The sequence below is a fragment of the Chionomys nivalis genome, chromosome 14 (assembly GCF_950005125.1).
Source record: "Chionomys nivalis chromosome 14, mChiNiv1.1, whole genome shotgun sequence".
Lineage (NCBI taxonomy): Eukaryota > Metazoa > Chordata > Mammalia > Rodentia > Cricetidae > Chionomys > Chionomys nivalis.
The window spans coordinates 24,048,257-24,068,997 of record NC_080099.1 but is presented as its reverse complement, the minus strand read 5'-3'; the positions used below and the strand labels follow the sequence as shown (position 1 = coordinate 24,068,997).

General features: G+C 48.4%; 1 protein-coding gene across 1 annotated transcript in view; it reads right to left on the bottom strand.

The window, feature by feature from the left end:
- Nucleotides 1-20,741, bottom strand: part of Ppargc1b (PPARG coactivator 1 beta) — a 103,836-nt gene that overhangs the window by 82,164 nt on the left and 931 nt on the right. The gene's annotated exons all lie outside the window — the stretch shown is intronic.

Genomic DNA, 20,741 nt, shown 5'->3' with positions numbered 1-20,741 from the left:
AATTGTGCCCAAGGACTCTCAAGCAGCAAGGAAGAAATGAGCAAGGCCTTGAACCCAGATTGCCTCACCAAGAGCCCACACAGAGCCAGAGCTTCTCTGGCCTTCTCTACAGCCCTGTGTGCTCCATGGAGTAGGCCATGTGTGATCTGTCCCCTGTTTAAGGTCCATAGCTAACATCAGAGAAAGAATTCCAAAAGTGACATTTTCAGTTGTGAAGGCTCAGTCCAAAGGGGAAGGGCATCATGGAGGTGAGCTGTTTCTGATGTAACTAAGGGAGCTCCTCAGAAGCTGCCTGTTATGATGGCTCCTAGGTGCAAGCCAGGTCAAGTGGCCACCTGTCAGCCCCAACCTTCACAGGCAGCTGCAGAAGGCCATAGACTGTCAATCTACCTGTTTAACCAGATCTCTTGGGCCTGAAATCTTACCGCTCATTTGAAACCAACTAACTTCAAGTGTGATGCTATGAGTAACTGTTCCCAATGCTTATAAAAATACTTTTACATCGGTTATCTCTTATAACCCAACAAACAAACTCACATACGCAGCAGGGGACAGTGAGTGAGAGAGGTCACGTGACTTAGACACACTCCCACAGCAGCCAGACAGCAGAAGCAGGGTAGGCAGCCCATTGCCAGCAGCTGGGGTCTTTCTCCTTCAATCCAAGCTGCTAGAGGAAGGGGGAACACAAAAGTAGCCCCAGATCCTACTAGGAAATGTGAGGAACAACAAGATCACTCACAATGATCCCTAAAAACCAGCAATCTGGCAGGCAGTTCCCCAAAATGGAAACAGGTAAGCCTCAATCCTAAGAAGGACGGAGGCCCCAAATCCCTAAGAGATACCAGACAAACATCTGTCTGGTTTAGGCCAGTGAGACAATGGCCACACAAGCCAGTGAGACGGTGCAGGGGAAAGGCACTTACCCACAAGCCTGAGGACCTAGCCCCGAATCTATATAAAGGGGAAAACTGACTCCACAGAATTGTCCTCTGGCCTCTAAGTGCAATCGAAGTACGCATGCTCACACTCACATATCATACACAACACCCAAATAAAACGTGATTATTTAATTATCAATTACATTATGCTATTATAATGTTATTAAAAATAAAAACCTCTAAAAAGTTTAATAGCATCACATATTGGTGTTACGTATGAGGAAACAAAAGACTTTCACTCATTACTGTGAAAACAAACTGATAGAATTTAACTGATAGAATTTACTTAAGAACAGGAAAGTGTCGATATACCCCAAAACTGAAAGTTGCACACCCCTTGATGCCGGGCAAGTCCCCTTCAAGGTGTTCTTGTTGTATGTATACTCGTGTGTGTGTAGAATGACAACCATGCAGAGACATTCAAACCAGGCACGCTCCATCAGGAATACCCCAAATATGACAGACAACTAAAGCACCGGTCAAGTCAAAACAAGAAGTCGATCTCTGCACACCGACATGAAAGGATTTTCAAAAACTATTAAGTAGGGGGAAAAGCAAGTTGCATAACAGTGTTCTTAGCTTGGCGCTGTTTGTGCTTAAAAAAAAAAGGGGGGGGGGGATGGAGGCAGGAAGTCAGACCATCTACTGGTATTCGTTCACTTCTGGGAGGACATTAGGAGTTGGTCAGAACTGCTCTAGGGATGGAAACACAGGACGGCTTCCATTTTATAACTTTTGCCATTGTTAAACCATGGCCTTTATTACATTAAACACATCCACAAGGAAGTCCATTTGTTTCTTCCTCATGGAACCACAATACAGCACGAAAGCAGCTCGCCAGGCAGCTGGACGCGAGGGGCCAGCTTCTCCTGACCCTCCCAGCAGCTGCCCCTTGGGGCTGCTCCAAGTGGCGGCCTGAATCACAAGACGGATCAGTTAGCACTTCCACCGGCCTGGCTGAGTAATAGAGTCTAAGTCAGGAAGCTTGGGTGCAAATGTCTTTCCTGCCAGCAGAGGTGTTTACCCTGCTCTGACACATAAGCAAATGCTGGGGGGTGACTAAAACCCGACAGAACGGCCGGAGGTCCTGGCAAATACCTGGAGATGATCAAATACTAAGTTAAAATGTATGGGGACGGGGCTCCAGGACCTGCACAGGGGGTGCAGGCCAGTGAAGTCAGTCACAGAGCCTCATGTCTGGCTCATTCCTCGTGAGAGGGTGGCTTAGGCACAGCTCTCAGGCCCACTGTGGATGTTCCTGCCCAGGGAGGAGCTGTTCCTACTTTTTTAAAGTAGGAAATGGAGGCTCAGGTGGTCATGAGGTAAGCTAGAGTTAAAACTATGACTTTCCCTCTCAAGGTCATAGGCAGAAGTCAGTCCATAAATGTAGCCTGGAAGGCAAGCCAAGTGTGTGCACCCAAGGAGGGAAGCTTGGCAAATGTGAAGCCTACAACGGGGCTTTTATTTGTGTGTATATTTTTGTGTACTGCTTGTGACAGGTCATTTTCTCTTTTTCCCTTGTCTATTTTCATTCTCAATAAATTAACAATGATCATCTTTTATTTTATGTATGTATACACACACACACACACACACACACACCTTACATAGAAATAGGAAAGAAATGACATTCATCTAAGAGGCATCTGAAGACCAAACCACTAAGAGTAGCTCCCCTCCCTACCAAGGAGAAGACACTGGGAATGAATAGTCAGCCTCATTTTTTTTTTCTGATAGCTTAGTTCCCAATGCTGACAACTTTTAAAATACAACTTTTAAAATGTCTTTAAATGGCAACTTGAATATATATATATCAATATATATATATATATCACTTGTTAAGCAAGACAATCAAAATATAAAATTTTTAAAGTATAAACTTTTCAAAGGAGTGCAGTATGGTGCAACACTCAGGAAGACTGAGGCTGGAGAAGCAGGAGCCAGAGGTCCAGGTAAGTCTAGGCAACATAGCAGGACCATCTCTTAATAAATTAACTATTTAATTAAATCAAGGAATCTAAGGGAAGAATGACTTCTCCAAACGTCTTGGAACCAATGCTACACGACTCAGCCCAATTAAACTAATATCTGAGTTTTTGCAATAACAGTCTCACACTGAACTTTATAATCCTTAGCTCCCTTTTTTCTTGACAAGATGGCTTTGCATTGACTTGGTCTGTGAGACTCCAAGCTCAACAGTCTCCCTAGGCATAGGCGATTCTAGTGTTCCTGGCTTAAGCCTGGGCCCACAAGGGCCCCCACTATGCAAACCTGGTCCTGTCTATCATGCCATGGTTACTTTATCCACTGGCTGCACAACCCCATCGGCAGCTGAAGAGGCTCAGAGGGAGTTGGGTGACTGGTGTTGAATTGCCTCCTGGCCACATGGTATGGTAACTACGGTCGCTCTTTTTCCACTTGATGTGAGCTTTCTTTAAATAATTACAGACCTCATGTTAACAGCTGCAACTCTGTGAGACACACCAGAAACCAACGCCCAAGAATGACTATGCTGGGACTCAGAGGCCACCCAGAGTTAGGTCTGCTGACCCCAGGATATCCAGGAACTCTCCTGCATCACCTCCCTTGTTAAAACACTTTTTAGTTAAAACCAGATCCCAACGCTATAAGCAGTTTGTCTGTGGGTTTAAAACAAAAAACAACAAATGATTCTAGATAGATAAAAGTGCGCGCGCGTGTGTGTGTGTGTGTGTGTGTGTGTGTATGTACACATCTGTCAGTAAAGGATTTTTTTTTAATGATTTGTTCCTTTAAAAAAAAATCTGACCCAAAGTTCCCAATTTTCACCCAACCTTGCCACCCCCGTTAATGACTTATCCAATGTTCCGTGATTCTCTGGGGAGGTTGGGAACAGGCATTCTCTAGCTTGGAGTTCCTCCTCCACCTTCTCCTCCCTCCCACCCACTCACTAAGCCACACGATCCTATGACACATTTCTTCCAACTTACAATTCAAAGAGAAGTCAGTCCCTGTCACCCGGGACAATCTGGAGAGTTAAGCACCTGCAATTGGCTTTGCCAGTGAATGTGGGGAGCGCACTCACACACACACCACCCACCTGAGACAAGACTGTGCCCCAGCTCCATCTGTGTCTAGAACCTTCTTGGGCTCTGTTCAATATCTGGTGGTCCTGCTGTATGCGATATTTAAAAGGAAACCCCTCACAATCGAAAATCTATGAGACACAGGCTGGTAGAAAAAAAGAGAAACCGAGGCACACCAGCCCCAAGAGAGCCAAGATCGAGTCAAAGTTCCAAAGCAAAAGAGCTGCCTCCAGACTCTCCCAGCCCACTTCCACAGCACTCTAATCACCAAGCAGGCACAACAATCACTAAAAATGTGTTTCCCCTTCCCCATCTCACAACTAAAGACAAAACAATGGAAATTATGCTTTTCTGGGGGATGTTCTCCGTTGCAACTGTTGCAAAATCACACAATAGGTGGATGTTGCAACTTCAAAAAGACTGGGAATCATCCCTGAGAATTCAAGACAATCTAGGAACTCAGTCTAGACAAGACACAGACATGAAACTGCCCCTTCCAAACACCATCCTTTCTCATTAGACAGATTTAGGGGTGGGAGTCACAAGTCACACACTCCTGCCAAGTTCATGTACCAGTGTTCTTGCTGGGCGAGTCACTTCCACGTCCCCAGACTTTGGGCTACCCTGTACATGGTGATGAAAATATTTATAAGGATGTGAATTCTGGATGTGAGATGGACTGTCACAGCAATATGCTACAGGGCCTAACAGTAAAAGAGGCGTAATAATTATTATTGCAACAATCATCATTCTTTCTAAATTTATTGCGGGCTTACTCCACAAAGCAACCACCTTCCCTGCCCGTCAGGTAGGTACCTGGTAGGTCCAGGCCATGAGAAAATTCTGACTGAGCAAGGATTCCAGTTCGGATTAAGATGAGAACTATACCCTGGCCTTTCCTGCCTGCAAATCCCCACGTGCTTCCTCCACACCAAAGGCCTGGGGATGAGTTGTGCAGACCACAGGTGGCAACACTCATTCCACCCTGCTGTGTAGCCCTGGGAAAACCGAGTCACCCAAAGCCACCTTCCCTCGGGAACCATCCCAAGGCCTCTCTACTCCAGAGCAGCCTGCAGCTCGTCGTCCTTGCTGGAAATCTTGCCGTTCCTCCTTGTGCTTCCTCCAGATGCTTGTGATTCGGGCAGACAATGCATTCATCCTGCCTGTTGTGGATCTCCAGAACCCTCCTCAGAAAGCTCATAGCCTGTGGCCACTCATGTCTGTGACCCAGTCACACCAGGCATCTGTCACACCAGGGCAGGCTGTTTCTGCCCTAAGAGGCTTCTCCCACCATGTCAGATAACTCTTTCTCCTTCCACAACACTCTGCTTCCAAAGCCCCATGATCTGCTCTCCTGAGCCTTCTGAAGGTTAGACCTGTTTCCAGAGCAGTGCAGCTTGCTGAACTCTGTAACCCAGCTTATAGTGAGAATGACTGCTACACGGACGGAGAAAGAGATAATAAATAATAATTGTCCACAGTTCCATAACAGTTTCCTTCACCAAGATGTCATCAAACCAAGTCACTGGCACATGCCCTCGTTGGTGATAACACTCAAGCACCACACGAAGCAATTCAGTTAAGATATATAATGTTACCACATCCCACAGACGAGGAAACTGAGACCCAGGCAGAATAAGCAATATGTTCCAAGTTAATTGACCACTAAATGACAGATCCTGGACTCACCCAGCTCAGACCTGCTCGGAATCAGTTCTAGGCTGCCTTTCAGGCTGGGTTCCTCCCCAAGAACCGGCTTATACTGGTCCTTTGCTAGCCTGACTACCTGGCAACAACACTGTTAAAACTAACAGATTATCTGAGCATAGCAGAGCTTTCTTTTGGGGTAGATGTCTCTCTACCCCACTGCCTTCTCTCTCTCTTCACCCCACACTACAGTCACACCTCGGGTGACCACCAGGCGTCAGAGCCCAGTCTGAGCACAAAACAGGCCTATATGGAATCTACTCTCTGATTCTAAGAGGAGGAACCTCTGGCCCACAACCACTCCCACCTCCCCCTACACACAAGCTGTGTGGCAGAGTCACAAGCTATAGGGGGCATTGCCACATTCCTGCTGAGGGACAGACCAGGAAGCAGCAGCCAGGTGGCCTCTCTTTCCGTGACTAGGACAAAGAGCAAGTGCTAAAGAAGGCCAAAAGCCCTAGGCTCTGCAGAGCAGGTACGGCCACGCCCATAGGATGGGGGGGTGGCCTAACCCTGGAGAGAAGGTAGCCTGAGGTCACTGGGGCACTGGGGCATGGCTTCTGGGGCAGGGCTCTGGCCACCCTTACTTACTGAGCCCTGAAGGCTCGATCAACAAAGGAGCTGTATATCTCCAGAAAGATATTCACCCTAGACCCAGGCCCTCATAGGAAAAAGCAAAATCAAGCAAGCAAGCAAACAAAAACAAGGTTGAGGTATTTATTGCTAGGGCTTCTGGTAAGAAATGAATGAGCTCATGGGCCACACGGGCCAGGGTGGCTTGAGGGATTCATTCATTCATTTTTCCTCGTTCATTCAAGAACTATTACAAGAATGAAGGTGTTCCTCTATCTAACCCCAAGCATAAAGATGTTAACTCAAAATGAATCAATTTCCTCAAGGTGAGGCTTAAAACTTCAAAATGCTTAGGAGAAAAAAACAGGGGCAAAAGCCCTGGATTTGGAGCAACCATAATTTATTTTCCACAGTGCCACAGGCAGAAAAGAAACTGACAAACTGCGTTTCATGTAAACTCCAACAGAACAAAGAGGAAGCTCCCCCAAAAGCAGGAAATATTTGCAAATTATATACCTGATATGGGATTAATATTTTGCTTTGGTTTTGGATCTTGTTTGAGACAGTCTCACTATATATGCCAGGCTGACCTGGAACTCACAGAGCCTACTGGGATTAAGGCATGCTCCACCATGGCCAGCTCGGGATTAATACTCTGAAAACAGTCAAGTGAAGGCGATAAACTTGAAGCAATCTGATTCAAACATGAGCAAAGGACCTGAAAAGAGCTGGCTGTTGGAATGTGTACTTACCATCCTAACGCTTGGGAGGGAGAGGCGGGAGGATCAAAGTTCTAGGTCAACCTTGCCTAGGTAGTAAGTTCGAATCCAGCCCAGGCTACGGGGACCCTGCTTCCAAAACACAAAGACTTGAACACTACTTCTCCAAAGAAGACAGTCGAATAGTCAATAAGCACACGAAAAGATGCTGAATCGGGAGGGAATCGCAGTCAAAATGACAAGGAGATACTGTCTAGTATGTCTACTACTATCAAAACCCAAGAAACAGCCGGTGGGGCAGCCTGGAGGAAAACTGGAACCCGTGCTCACTGTCAGTGGGAATGGAAAATAGTGCAGCTGCTGTGAAAAGTGTGGCGGTTCCTCAAAAATTAAAAATAGAATTGACACAGGATCCAGCAGTTCCATTTCTGTATCTACCCAAAAGAACTCAAGCACATTCTCAAAAGCAGCTATCTTTATACCCGTGCTCACGGCCCCATCGTTTCTACAGCCACAGCAGGGGAAGCAATCCAAAGAGCCATCAACAAACGAAGGGGGAAGCCAAATGCGGGCACACACGTACAATGGAATATTATTCTGCCTTAAAAAGGACAAATTCTGACACGCGTGGGTGAACTCTTGAGGGTAGGCTATCGTACCGAGTGTAACAATCAGTCCCACGAAAGGGATCCATACTATCTGACCCACTTACATGAGGAACCCACAGTAACCAAATCCTGGAGACAGAGGATTGAAACCGCAGTGGAGGGCTGCTGTTTACTGGGTACAAAGTTTCAGTTTTACAAGATGAAAAGAACTACAGAGGTGGACAGACTGGTTGTACAAAAAGGATAAAAGCATTTAATGTCACTGAGCATGTAGCTAAGAGAGTTCAATTTATCTGTGTTCTGCTACAGTAAAAAGAAGGAAAGGAGGAGAAAAAGAGAAGAAGAAAGGAATGCTGAGTGAGTGTGGAACATGTGTCAAGCTTTAGTCTAGGTCCAAGGGATGCCGCAGGTACCACCCTGGCGACATCAGTCCTGTAAACCCCTCCATGCCCCAGAGCAGTGTCTGGGCAGGCAAGAAGATATACACTGGAGCTGGAGAAATGGCTCAGTGGTTACAAAGCTCTGGTTGCTCTTCTAGAGGATCCACGTTGTATTCCCAGCGCCCACATGGTGACAAACAGCCACTTTGTACCTCAAGTTCCAGGGGATCCAGCGCCCTCTTCTGGACTCTGTGGGCACCAGGCACCATGTGGCATACAGATACACATGCTAACAAAACACCCATATGCATGAGAATAAAAAATTGTTAAAAAAAAAAAGATGTCATTAATAAGTCAGAGTGTCCCCAGGTGCCACATACCTTAAAGAAAAGGCCGGGTCCTAAGGTAGACAATGGGGAGAAGAGTAGAGTCTGAGACAGCTGATCTGACAAGGTCCCTGGGGGCCTAGGGATAAGAAAGACTTCTGGGAAGACCATTCAGGGAGAGGGAACAGTGGGCACAAAAGCCCCACAGCTCAGTCCTGACTTGGGCCCCATCATGCCCACTGGCAAAATCAGCATAAAAGGGCTGGGAAGATAGTGCACTGGGTACCAGATGTGAACTTTGGTCCCTAGTTCCCCTAAACTGTTGTATGGCTGTGACCAGGACCAGCATCCTCCAATCTTTAAGGGTTTTGACAATCAAAGAAGCCCCAGGCATAGGGGCTGCAGACAGCATGCATTTCCTCTGATTTCCTCCTTTCCAACCCACTCACCTCTTAAAATAACCCCTACCTTCTGAGTTGCCCCACATGTGGGGGTGTGCCTGAGGATTGAGGGGAGCAGATGTGGGGCAAAGATGCAGGGTATGTGGGGTTTGTTTTAACTTTTCCCCCCCAAGATTTATTTTATGTATGTATTTTACCTACATGTACGTCTTGCACCCTGTTCATGTCTGTGCCTAGGGAGGTCAGAAGTGCGCTTTCGATTCCCTGCTACTGTTATTATGACTAGTTGTGAGACACCGTACAGGTGCTGGGAACTGAGCCTAGAGCCTCTGGAAGAGCTGTCCGTGCCCTTAACCACCTCTCCGGACCCAGAAGATGCACAGTTAAACTGCAGCATTCCAGCATTCTAGCAAGTCCTCTTCGGGCACCAGCCCTCCATGCCCCCATCCATAAAATGGAATGGACGTGAAAAGTAAGGAGAGACGCTATCTAGGGAAGCCAACCTGCTTAAGCCAGATACTACAATGGGTCTTCCGCCAACCCTTAGTCATTTGTACGTGAAGTGCTAGGTACCCTGTGCTCCCAACAGAAGCAAGAAAAGACAGTGCAGAGGAAGACCACCCAGTTAGTGCCAGACACACTTCAAACAGTATCTGACTTTTTAGGACAGGAGTAAGGGTGTCATCAGAGAAAGCTGCTTAAGACACAGAAGAGAGAAAAGGCGAGAGACACAGAGAAACGTCAGCAAACAAAAGGAATAAAAGACACAGAAGCCTGAGGCCTGCACACACAGTGACCAATGTGTAATTAGGATGTTTTCACTGAACAGCTGGTTCTGGTGTTGGAGGATTAAAAGGATAATGCCCCCGGCAGGTCCCAGCTTGGGTTCCTGCATATCAAGCAGTCTACATGGTTGCTGTTTTATGACCATTAACAATGATAACGGTGATAGTGAACCCCTTTGCTGACTCTAAGGCCTACACAGCCAAACCCCTCACGTGGATTAGACAGTCAACGCTTTCCTAGTTAGTCAGTCTTCTCATGTGGGATGTTTGAGGTGGAAAGGTGGGGGTGGGGTATAACTCACTGTTAGTGTCTACTTAGCAAGCCTGAGGCACTAGGTTCCACCCCTAGCACCAAAACACAAAATAAAACAGAAAACTCCTTAGGATGACAGAATACAGCACAAACCAAGGAACATTAAGTACAACAGATTGTGGGGTCATAACAGGAAGGACACTTCTGAGAGTGGGAATTGGAGCAGGTGGCATCAGAGCCGGGTGCTAAAGAATGTAGGTGGCGATGAGGGCAGTGAGGAGGACCAGACCCTTCATGGGAGCGTCTCTCCAAAGCAACCTGGGGAAGGAATTACAGAACAACATCAGGGCGACTCTTGGTCAGCTTCAGTCTACCCAACTGTAAAATGGAGCTTGGTAGAGACTGCTTCATGGGGTTCCTCAGAGGTTAGTTGATTGGGTAGAATTCAGCGCAGGGCCAAACAAGCTCTCGGAAGGATGAGACAGTAGTTATTACCTTCCCTCTGCTTCCTCTCTATTGTTGGAGGACAGGGTTGACGATGAGGCCAGTCTAGAAGCATCTAAAGCAGAGATCACATTCCAAATACCATGTTTTTCTGCTTATCCCAGTCGGCCACACATGCAGTAGCTGATTGACAGGTGGAGAGGAGGTTAGATGGGCATTTGAGACCTTAAAGGTCACATCCAGAGGTCTGTTTCTGCAGGCCATACAGAAACACACGCGGCTGCAGAGGTTTGTGATCAGAAGATGCAACAGCGTGAGGTCACCAGCAGCATGAAGGCTGGGTTACCCTCAGTGCCAAGGAGCCATAGCAGAGCCCTTCTCACTGTTCTGGGTACCACAATTTCCCTACAAGGATCCCGAGACCAGAAATAAAGACTTGAGCAGCCACGTTGCCAAGGCTGTTTGCCATGGCAACATCAGGGAGGGACTCGTGGGCCGGCTGCTGCAACTGCTCAGGGCCTGGTTCTAAATGACTATGTTCTGCCAGGCAATCACAAGGAAAAAAAATAAGGCTGCAGAGCTGTCGGGGAGCATCCATCTCAGCCAGGCAGGGCTTACCCAGCTAAGTGTCCAGACAGCGGGTCTCAGGAAGTGGAGTCCCTGCTATGGAGAGCTAGCCATGGGAGGAAGACAGTTCAGGGTCCCATCCTGCCTCTGCTGTATGACCTGGAGGCATGTCATCTCTTCTTAGACTGTTTCCTCACTCTGAGGAAAGAAAATTAAGCAAGGTGATCCCCAAGGCACGCCGAACTCCCCTCAAAGCTCAAGATGACATTTGTATAATTCACATTCCCATCACTGTTATTGCTGTCGTTGATACGGCGATCATTTATCAAGCGTGCACTATGTCACTGCAGGAAGCCTTCTGGGTCCAATGTAGTTATGTCATGTTTTCCTAAGAAGGCCAAACAATTATCCCCTCCCTGATCCTCAGCTGAGGCAATGAGGCTGAGAGAGATCATAACACATGCTTGAGGCCACGAACCTAAGAAGTGAGAAAGCCCTGATTTAAAACATGCAGCTAAACTCCAAAGCCAAGAGCTCTTAGCCAGGGTAAACTATTCCTTCAATTATTTCTCTTCAAGAGGCACCCAACTAGATTTAGTTTTGTTTTGTTCTTTTCTTTTTCATGTTTTGAGACAGGGTTTCTCTGTGTAGCCCTGGCTGTCCTGGAACTTGCTTTGAAGACCAGGCTGGCCTGGAAACTCAGAGATCCACCTGTCTCTGCCTCCTGAGTGCTGAAATTAAAGACATACAAGCCAGTATGGCAACAGTTGCTAAGGCACCATGGGATACTCCTTTAGATTTAGTACAGGGGAAGTAAAACAATTACTTTGACAGAAGAACTTCAGGCCTAGGGAGGACCAAAGACCTAGAGAGAGAGTGAGAGAGAGTGTGTGTGTGTGTGTGTGTGGGGGGGGGTTATCCCAAGGTCTGTCTCTTCATGGGAGCCTCAGGTCATCTGCACTAAGACCTTAAGTGCATGACAGTCTGCTACTACCAACCCCATTCTGTAGACAAAAATGCTGATGAAAAGAATTTTTTTGCCAAGGCCATAGGCAAACTCTGAGCACATCACTTCTGCAACAATCAGGGCAAAGGTTCAGTGGCCTGTTTTTTGTTTACTTGTTTGTGTTTGATTTTATAATTTTTATTCATTTTTATTTTATTTGCATTGGTGTTTTGCCTGCATGTATGTCTGTGTGAAGGTGTCAGATCTTGTAGTTACACAGACAGCTGAGAGCTGCCATGTGGGTGCTGGGAATTGAACCTGGGTCCTCTGGAAGCACAGTCAGTGCTCTTAACCCCTGATCCACCTCTCCAGCCCCCTTATTGCACTGTTTTAAATACTGCAGGATGGTGGCGCTAACTAGCCAGTGACTTCACCTTCCCATTTCTAAGTCTCACTCTAAATCAGGTGGCAACTCTGTGTCCTAGGAAAGGGCAGAACTGGGTCTCTGGAGTCCAGCTGCCACCTAAAGCTTGTAGACCAGACCTCAAGGCAGGACCCATCTGTGGGAGCTCTGTGAACCAGACTGCTGACGGCAACACCTCTTCATGCCCTCCCCGTCTCCCTCACTAGACGGTTCAACTATCTAGTGAGAGGACCTATGTAGTCTTGGGGATTTATGAATGTGAAAACGAAGAAAATCCTAATCCAGGGTCCAACAGACACTCTGAGGCCAGCAGTTCAGTCAGTAGTATTCCTGAGAAAACTTCCTGCCTTCAGCTCCCTCTGAACCAAGATAGCCCCTCCCCCTAACCAAGTCCTAGAGCTGGACAAGACTCGGCTGAAGAGGAAGAGCCTCAACCTCTGGGCACCTCAGGCCCCCCTCTTCCGTGGAATGCAGGCTGGATGTGATGCTCTCTTAGGGCCCTCCCAAAGCCTGCTCAAAGTTCAAATTCTGGGCCAGCCACTGGACCAGCTGTGAGACAGTGAGTAACTGACCCAACTTCTCTGTGCCTCCATTTCAGAATTCACCAAATGGAGAATACACGACCAACCTCCTACATCCACAGGAAGCCCATCCATGGCCATGACCATCTGTTCAGAGAAACCCGAAGCACATGAAAGACATGGTGTGCAGGTTATGAAATGATGCCCTCTATTGCTGACAATGGAGCCAGTGTATGCTGAGGACTGGGGAGACCCTATCTCAACTCATCTCATCATCTCATCAGGTCTCAACCTCTCATTCAGGTTCTTGGATACTTTGGCAGTGTCCGGTATAGGTTCTGTCCATGCAGTGAGCCTTAAATCCAATCACAAAGTGGTTGCTGCTCATGGCACTTGTAACACTATTGCATCAGTGTATCCTCCATGCAGATCGCTGTTGTAGGTCACAGGGTTTGTGGCTACCTAATACTGATGATTACCTTTCTTCCCCAGTGGTATGCAGAGCACATTCCAGCACCATGAATGCTGGCTGGTCAGTAGTACTGCAGCTTAGAGTTGGGCACCTGATCAGCTTCTCTGTATTCAGTGACATGGCAAATTAACACAGAAATCCCCAACTGGCCAAACATGCAGCGCAGGGAAGACTTTAGAGGACTAAGTCCTACACGGGATATTTTCATCAAATGCCTCCCTTCAAGGTTCAGGGATCTATGTGGAAGGGGAGATGGAAAGAGAGTAAGAGTCAGAGTGATGGGTGACTCCAAGGACAGTGTCTTCCAGACACAGCAGGATGAAGCACACGTGAGCTCACAGAGACTATGGCAGCACACGTGGAGCCTGCACAGCCTCAAGCCCGATGAGCGTCCCAGCACAGAGAGGAAGAACACAGTCTCCCACCCGTAAACAAGCTATTCGTAATCAACACCTGCTAGCAAAGGGGAACATCAGTTCTCCCCAACAGTGTCATTGGGCATATCAACCACATGCCAGAGTCGGACCCACGGCCAGGAGTAGTTGTCCAGTACAAAATAATCCCATTTTCTCTTCTGCATCTGTGGACTTTTTATTTCATTGTTGATTTGTTATTTTTGTCCTATTGGTTTTTGTTTTGATTTTTATGGTAGATGCTTTTTCTGAGAGAGAGAGAGAGAGAGAGAGAGAGAGAGAGAGAGAGAGAGAGAGAGAACAAAAGTGCGCAGGCAGGGAAGTGATGATCTGGGCGGGGTTAGGGAAAGAGAAAAACATGATCAAATATACTGTATGAAAAAATAATATTAAAGAATGGAAGCTTGTGTGACTGTGACCTCCAGGGGTTGGGGAGGTCCCAGCAGACAAACTGCAGATCAGGAGTCAAATCCAGTAGAGGTAATAACAGAGAGAGCTCTGCAGACCAAGCACACTGTGAAGCAGGACTGGAGCCACTGGGTCTAGAGATGGGAGAGTCCAGACACAGCCCAGCCAGGAGAACTGGCTCTTGCAGGTAAACAGACTTGGTAGAAGACAGATAAGGAGACAGCAGCAGACAGCGTGAACCTAGGTCCCAGGAGGAAACTTAACAGCACATTCTGGGATGAGCCTCAAAAGAATATACTGTTATCCCCATTTTTATTTATATATAAAAAAACAACTAAGGGTGCTGAGTTGGTGGTGGCGCACATCTTTAATCCCAGCACACAAGAGGCAGAGGCAGACGGAGCTCTGTGAGTTCGAGACCAGCCTGGTCTACAAGATCTGGCTGTTACACAGAGAAATCCTATCCTGAAAAACAAAACAAAACAAAACAAAACAAAAAAACAAAAACACAAAACAAAAAAAACTGAGGTGGGGGGGCATAAGACATTTGCTCAAGGTCATGGAGCTTGTAAGTCCTGATTTCAAACTTGGGAAAAGCAAGCAACTCAGGATAAATCCGGGGACTGTGTTCCAACTTCAAGGACCCAATACCTGCACATCAAACTTCAAGTCTGGCAGTTAATTTAAAAGTAGTAGGGAGCTCAGCCATCAAACTGAAAAATCATGAAGGAATCTTAATTGCATTACTACCTAAATATGCCCTATATACTACATGATTGCAGCTCCGTGATACTCTGGAAAAAGCAAACCTACGGACACAGGAAAAACGCCAGTAGTTGGCAGCAACGAGGGCAAAGGGATGAAAAGGCAGAGTGCAGAGAGCTCTCAGGACACGGGACAGCCGTGCAATGCTATAACGTACTATTACTACATACCTGTCCCAATCCACGGAACGCACAATTCTAGGAATGACCCTCGCTGTGCACCGGAGAGGGGGAGCTCCGGGGGCTCTGGGCAATCATGATTGGTGTGTGTGGGTTCATCAACTGTTACAGCGGATTTCCGGTGAGGAGGCTGTGCAAGTCGGGGGCAAGCTTATATGGAAAAATGTCTGTTCCTTCCTCTCGGTCGTGTGCCCAAGACCAAGGACAAATGAGAGAAGGCAATGTCTAAGTGTGGCAAAGACGGGTAGCAGGTATAAGACTCTAGTTGTGGATGGGACAAGGACCTTGGTAAGGAGGGAACACAGAAAGGTCAACCCAGCACAATGCATTCCGCATCCTAGAGGTGTCCACAGGATGGGTATGAGCGACTCCGCTGCCTTGGCAGAGACTGACAGAGACTGGTTGTGAGGATTCTTGTCACCTTCACATAGTTCCAATGTTCCTTCTCTTTTTTATATAAGAATGATTACAGACGGGTGGGTGGTGGCACATGTCTTTAATCCTAGTCTAGTATCCGGAGGTAGAGGCCTGCAAATCTCTATGAGTTCAAGGCCAGCCTGGTCTACATATTGAGTTCCAGGACAACCAGGGGTACATAGAGAAACCCTGTCTCAATAAAATGAGAATGAATAAATAAATACATAAATAAATGTAAAAAGGGGGCTGGGGTGGAGTTCCGTGGTAGAATGTTTGCCTAGCCTTTACAAGGCCCAGAGCACAATCCCCAGTACCACAAACCAAAGATTGCACACACAGAACCAGCTCTAAATTTAATCCTGTCCCATAAAAGTGTTCCGGTGAGCAAATTCCAAGTTGTCTAGGCAGCAGGTCAATGCTCAGCTTACAATCCATTATTTCATTCCTGACAGGGTTTGCTATCCCCATTTCACAGGTCGAGAAAGCGAGGCCCAAAGCAAGAGAAGTACTCTAGACTCTGTCCTCTCTCAGTGGGTCATCATTTGTGCAGGGTGCCAGAGGAACAACCGTGAGCACAGAGGACAGTCCGTCTTCAGGCAGCATTAAGAGTCAGGCTGTGCAGGCAAGTCACCACTATCCCCACCTCTTCCTTTACTCCAAAGCAGTGTAAGTGGAGCAGCGAGCCAGGGAGTTCTTAGGGACCACGGAATCTTTAAAACTGTTAAACACTACCTAGATTGTACAGATCTTTGTGAGGGAGGAATGGAACGGTGCCAACAGAGGCTCAGCGAAGAACATGTGACCTGGGGGATAGGCTATAAATGCCGCCGCCGCAACCGCTGCTGCTGCCTGGGAAGGGAAGGCAGCTGTTCGCCCTGCGATGCTCTTGTCATGACCAAGCCTGAGGCCCCATTTGCAGGGCTGCTTCTGACTCAAGTCAGTGTTCCTTTCAAATGAGAGGGAAGGAAAAGGATGACTCATAGTATAGCATAGTGGAGTTCCTGGCTGACCTACAGCAGCTGGGGAGAGGAGGCCCCAAGGCAAGGGGAAACATGAGCCCCAGGGGCCCAACTGCTTGGCTGTTGCCTTTCCTGGGTATCATACCCATGCTCAGCATCAGTCAGAGAGGCCAGAGAGAGTGAAGCTCAGGCCTCTGGGGAGCATGTGCCCAGATGTACTCATATGAAAAAGCGACCCTGCCCCCCTCCCCCGGTCTCATGCAGGCCAAAGGTGGGCAGAGGCGCCTGCGGGACACAGCTGCAATTCTGACTTGGACAGCAGCTGGCCCTGGCTTCAAGGGCAATGGAGTGTCCCAGACCCATCAAGGGGCACTAAGACTTTAAGTCATTTCTTCAGTTCTCCCTGGGTGTAGGGCCCCTTCTGTGTGCTCAGCTCCAGCATAACAGTGACGAGGAGATGAAGATCCAACTGTAAAACGGGACAAGCTCACAACCATGGTGCTGTATGGAACCAGCTTAAGTGATTCTCTATGGGGAGGCATTGAGCATAGGGAGCCAGGAAAGCTCTGAGTGAACGGGCAGTGTTGGCATGGGCATGGCTTCAGACTCACAGGAAAATGGCAGAGTCCTACCCCCCCCCCACCACCAAAGTGAGGCTCAGAGACATCGCGAAGCCTTCTGGGCGTCCAAGTGTGACTGCCAACAATGAGTGCAGAAAATGTCCACCATAGTTTTCTTCCCCTGGATGTTTATAGTCCGAAGACTCTTCCCCTACAGAGATGGCTCCTATTTAAGTTAACTAAACCTAACCCCTTGTCCAGCAGTACTTAAATCCTGCCCCCTCGTTTGTTTATCTGTGTGCAATAACCCTATCTCCCTGTTCAACTGTATACAATAAACACTGAGCATCTGAGGCTTTCTCCATCAGAGTGCCCAGTCCACGCTAACCCTAACCAGTACACCCCATCCCAGTTACTGCTGTGTCTCCATGTGTCTGTCTTTTCTCTACTCCCCCACTGCCCTAGTCAGGTCAAGTCCCTAGAGCCATGCAAGGGGGAAGCAGTGAACCTCACACGTTACCCAAGAAATGCACATTAAACAGCAAGAGTAACAGAGTGTATTACTGACCAAGCTGATATTAGTGGAAACAGTATGAACAAGTGGGGTATGGCCAGTCAGGCAGTCCCACACAATGTTAATGAGTGTGTAAAGGAATACAATCTCCCTAGAAGACAATTTTGATATGTGTTTACCAAATACCTGAATGGTTCCTTTGATAGAGCAATTTTACTTCTAGGAATTTAAATGAAGGAAAGAACACATGTACACAAAGATATTCATTTCAGCATTGCTTACAGTAGGATAGATACAAACAACCGAGTAACAACCAAGGACTGATTGATGCGTGTTGGCTCAACCGTCCATGAAATACTATACAACCATTAAGATATTAAGCACAATATTTATTGATGAAAAAAGATGTTCACAGCATATTGTGAGGAGGAGAAAAAAAGCAAGTTACAAAACAGTGTGCTTCCAATTTACAAATTAGTACAACAGAATAACTCCATTTGTTCTTTGGTTTTTTTTTTTTCCAAATAAGTGATCTATATGAATAGGAAAGATTTTGAGATACAGATGACTTTGGAGTAGCTCTCTTTGAACAACATCACAGATTTCTGGACTGGTGAGATGGCTCAGCAGGTAAAGGGTGATGACCCCAGTTCAAGCTCCATGTCCCACTTGGTGGCTGAGATCTTCTGCAAGCTGTCCTCTGACCTCCACACACATACCACAGCACACACATGCAGACACTCATACAAAACTAAACAATTTTGAAATATTAGATATGTCGCCTTTTTCATGAGGCTTGGCGATGTTTTCTAACAATGTTAAAATTTTTAAATAAGGGTTGGACTAGACGACGTATAACGTCCTTGTCATCTCTGACACTATGACTGTCACTCCAAGCACTCGAGTCATTTTAAATAACCCCTATATTACCGAGCTTTCCACGTGGCCGTTGGAGTTAAGGCTTTCACTAGCAGCTGTAACCCTGTACGCCCCTCTCTTGTATATTCCCTGCCCAGCTGTCTCACTTGTCAGCCCAGAAGCTTCTGTTTGGCAAGGCTCAACTGTACCCCTATGTGTAATCCATGTGCCCCATCAAGAACTGGGCAAAGGAACATGGCTCAGCAGGCTGGCAGGTGCCATGCGGGCACAAAGAGATAAAAAGGCACAACTTATATCCTACTGGATAGACTCAGACACACAATGCTTGGCTTTATAACTGCCTATGAGAGACAGCAGAGAGAGCAGGGCAAGCTGGCAGGAAGGCGTACTAAGGGAGAAAGCCATGCCGGAGGGTGGGCAAGGGCACACCAGGCAAGGGGGACAGTGTAGGCAAAGCTGAAACCAGCACACAGTTCTTTCAGACATGTTCTTCAGACATTTCCAAGAAGCTGCCACAACCCTAGTTCTGATAAACGTCTCCTTTGGCAACAATGGAGAAAAGTTAAGTCTCTGAAACAGAAGTTCTCTTTAATCTAAGCCTGGGTAAGCCACCAAAGACAACCAGAAATCTACTGGGGACAAAGACAATCCACTTTCCCCAACCCTCCCAAGGGGAGAGCTGGGGGGAGGGGAGGGTCCGGGGGAAGGGCTGTGGGGAAGCAGCAGCAGGGACAGCCAGATATCTCACATGCAGACAAGGCTCACCCCACCAGCAGGCCTCTGGCTTCTCCGGCAGCACCACCGGCCCCATTGGACAGATGGAGGAACCCGGCTGGAGAGTCAAAACGGCTTGCTCCAGGATCACCCAGCCAGAGAGCGGGGAAGGTGACTCCACTCAGGCCTTCTGACTCCAAGTCCAGTGCTATTTCGAGGTAACACACAGGACCTGGAGTCAGGAGCCCTGGGTGGCTCTGTCACCCCCTGGCTGAGTGGTCGTGGACGAGCAGCTCACCCCTCACAGCCTCTTCCCCAACTGTAAAATGAGGCAGCGGGCTGCCCCGCCCATTCCCGCTCAGCTCTGATCCTTCTAGGGGCGGCTGCAAAGCTCCCGGTATCAATTACATTTCCCAAGTTGGCCCGGCAAAGATCACCGAGAGATCTTCGGCCTGTCACGTGGTTAAGTTAAGGGGGGGGGGCGCAAACATCCCAAATTAACTTTCACTGCACTGCTTCTGCTGACACCTGCTTTCTCATTTTTTTTCTAGTTTCCTTGGTGAAGCAGCCTTACTAAGTAAGCTAGGCTGGCGGCTAAAAGGGCAAACAATTAATTATTGGTGAGCCAAACACCAAAGCTAAAGTTAAAGGCCAGGGTCATGTCCAGAGAAAACAACCTTGGTATGGGTGAAGAAGTCTCATGAGCTGTTTTGGGTCTCTTCTACTAGGTTCTTAAGTGTAGAAATATGGAAACGACTCCAGGCAATAGAGATCTGCGGTACAGGTCTTGTGGGGGGTGCACCAAACCAAATCCCCACCACCTCCAGTCCTGATCCCACGCTATCTACTGCTGGGGTGCTGAGGCTAGGGCCGACTTCGGCAGACACAAACACCGGGCGTGTGACCGAGCCCGGCGACGCTGCCGGGAGCTCCACCGCAGTTTCGTCAGAGGTAAAGGTACGCGCCCGGCGCGCGCGGCGTGTGCACACGCGCAGGGGACACACACACACCCGCGCACAGCCCGCTCATTAACACCCCCTCCCGACCTGAGGAAGCGCGATCACTCGATCACTCGCGACCGTCCCCTTGGGCCTCTGCTGCGAACCCACCCGAGCGCACCAGCCACACACCACGCGGCCCCGCAGCTCCGGGACGCAGCGGCGTTTGCAGAGGGCTAAGGCCCGCCGTCTCCCGCGCGTGGCGGGCTTCCTCTAGGCGACACCTCGCTCCGCCGCCTATCCTAATCGCCAGCCTGAAGTCGCCACCAGGAGTCTTCCCGGAGCAGAACGTCTCGAGACGGCCGCTGCGTCCCCTCCGAGTCGCAGCTCACCGCCAGGAGTCAGCTTGCAAGCCTCTCCCCGCCCACCCGGTCCCATGACAGCTGCTACCGCCCAAAGACTGGTAGATTCTAACCAGAAGCAAAGTTTCCCTCTCTCCTCCCACCCCCCTCCCCACTCCGCCTTCCCCTCCCTCCCAGTGTTATGCAAAACGGACCGGCACAAACGCTTCCACTCCAGGTACTCAGTCTGTCCCCGCGAGTCCCGCGGGTTTCCGTCCGACAGCCGGGCTCCGTACCCAGTCGTGTCCACGCATCCGGGGTCTCCTCTCAGGCTCCACCGCATCCCCAACCTCTCGGGGACACGCAGCCAAGAGCCGGGAGCAAAAGCCCTAACTCGGGAGCCAAACTTTAGGCTTGCAACAGGCTTGGGCCGGGGGAAACGGAGGAGTTGGGGGCACGCACGCCGCGTGCACATTTCCCCGCAACTGTTTGTCCCAGCAGCAATCCCCATTTTGGTCTCCAAGC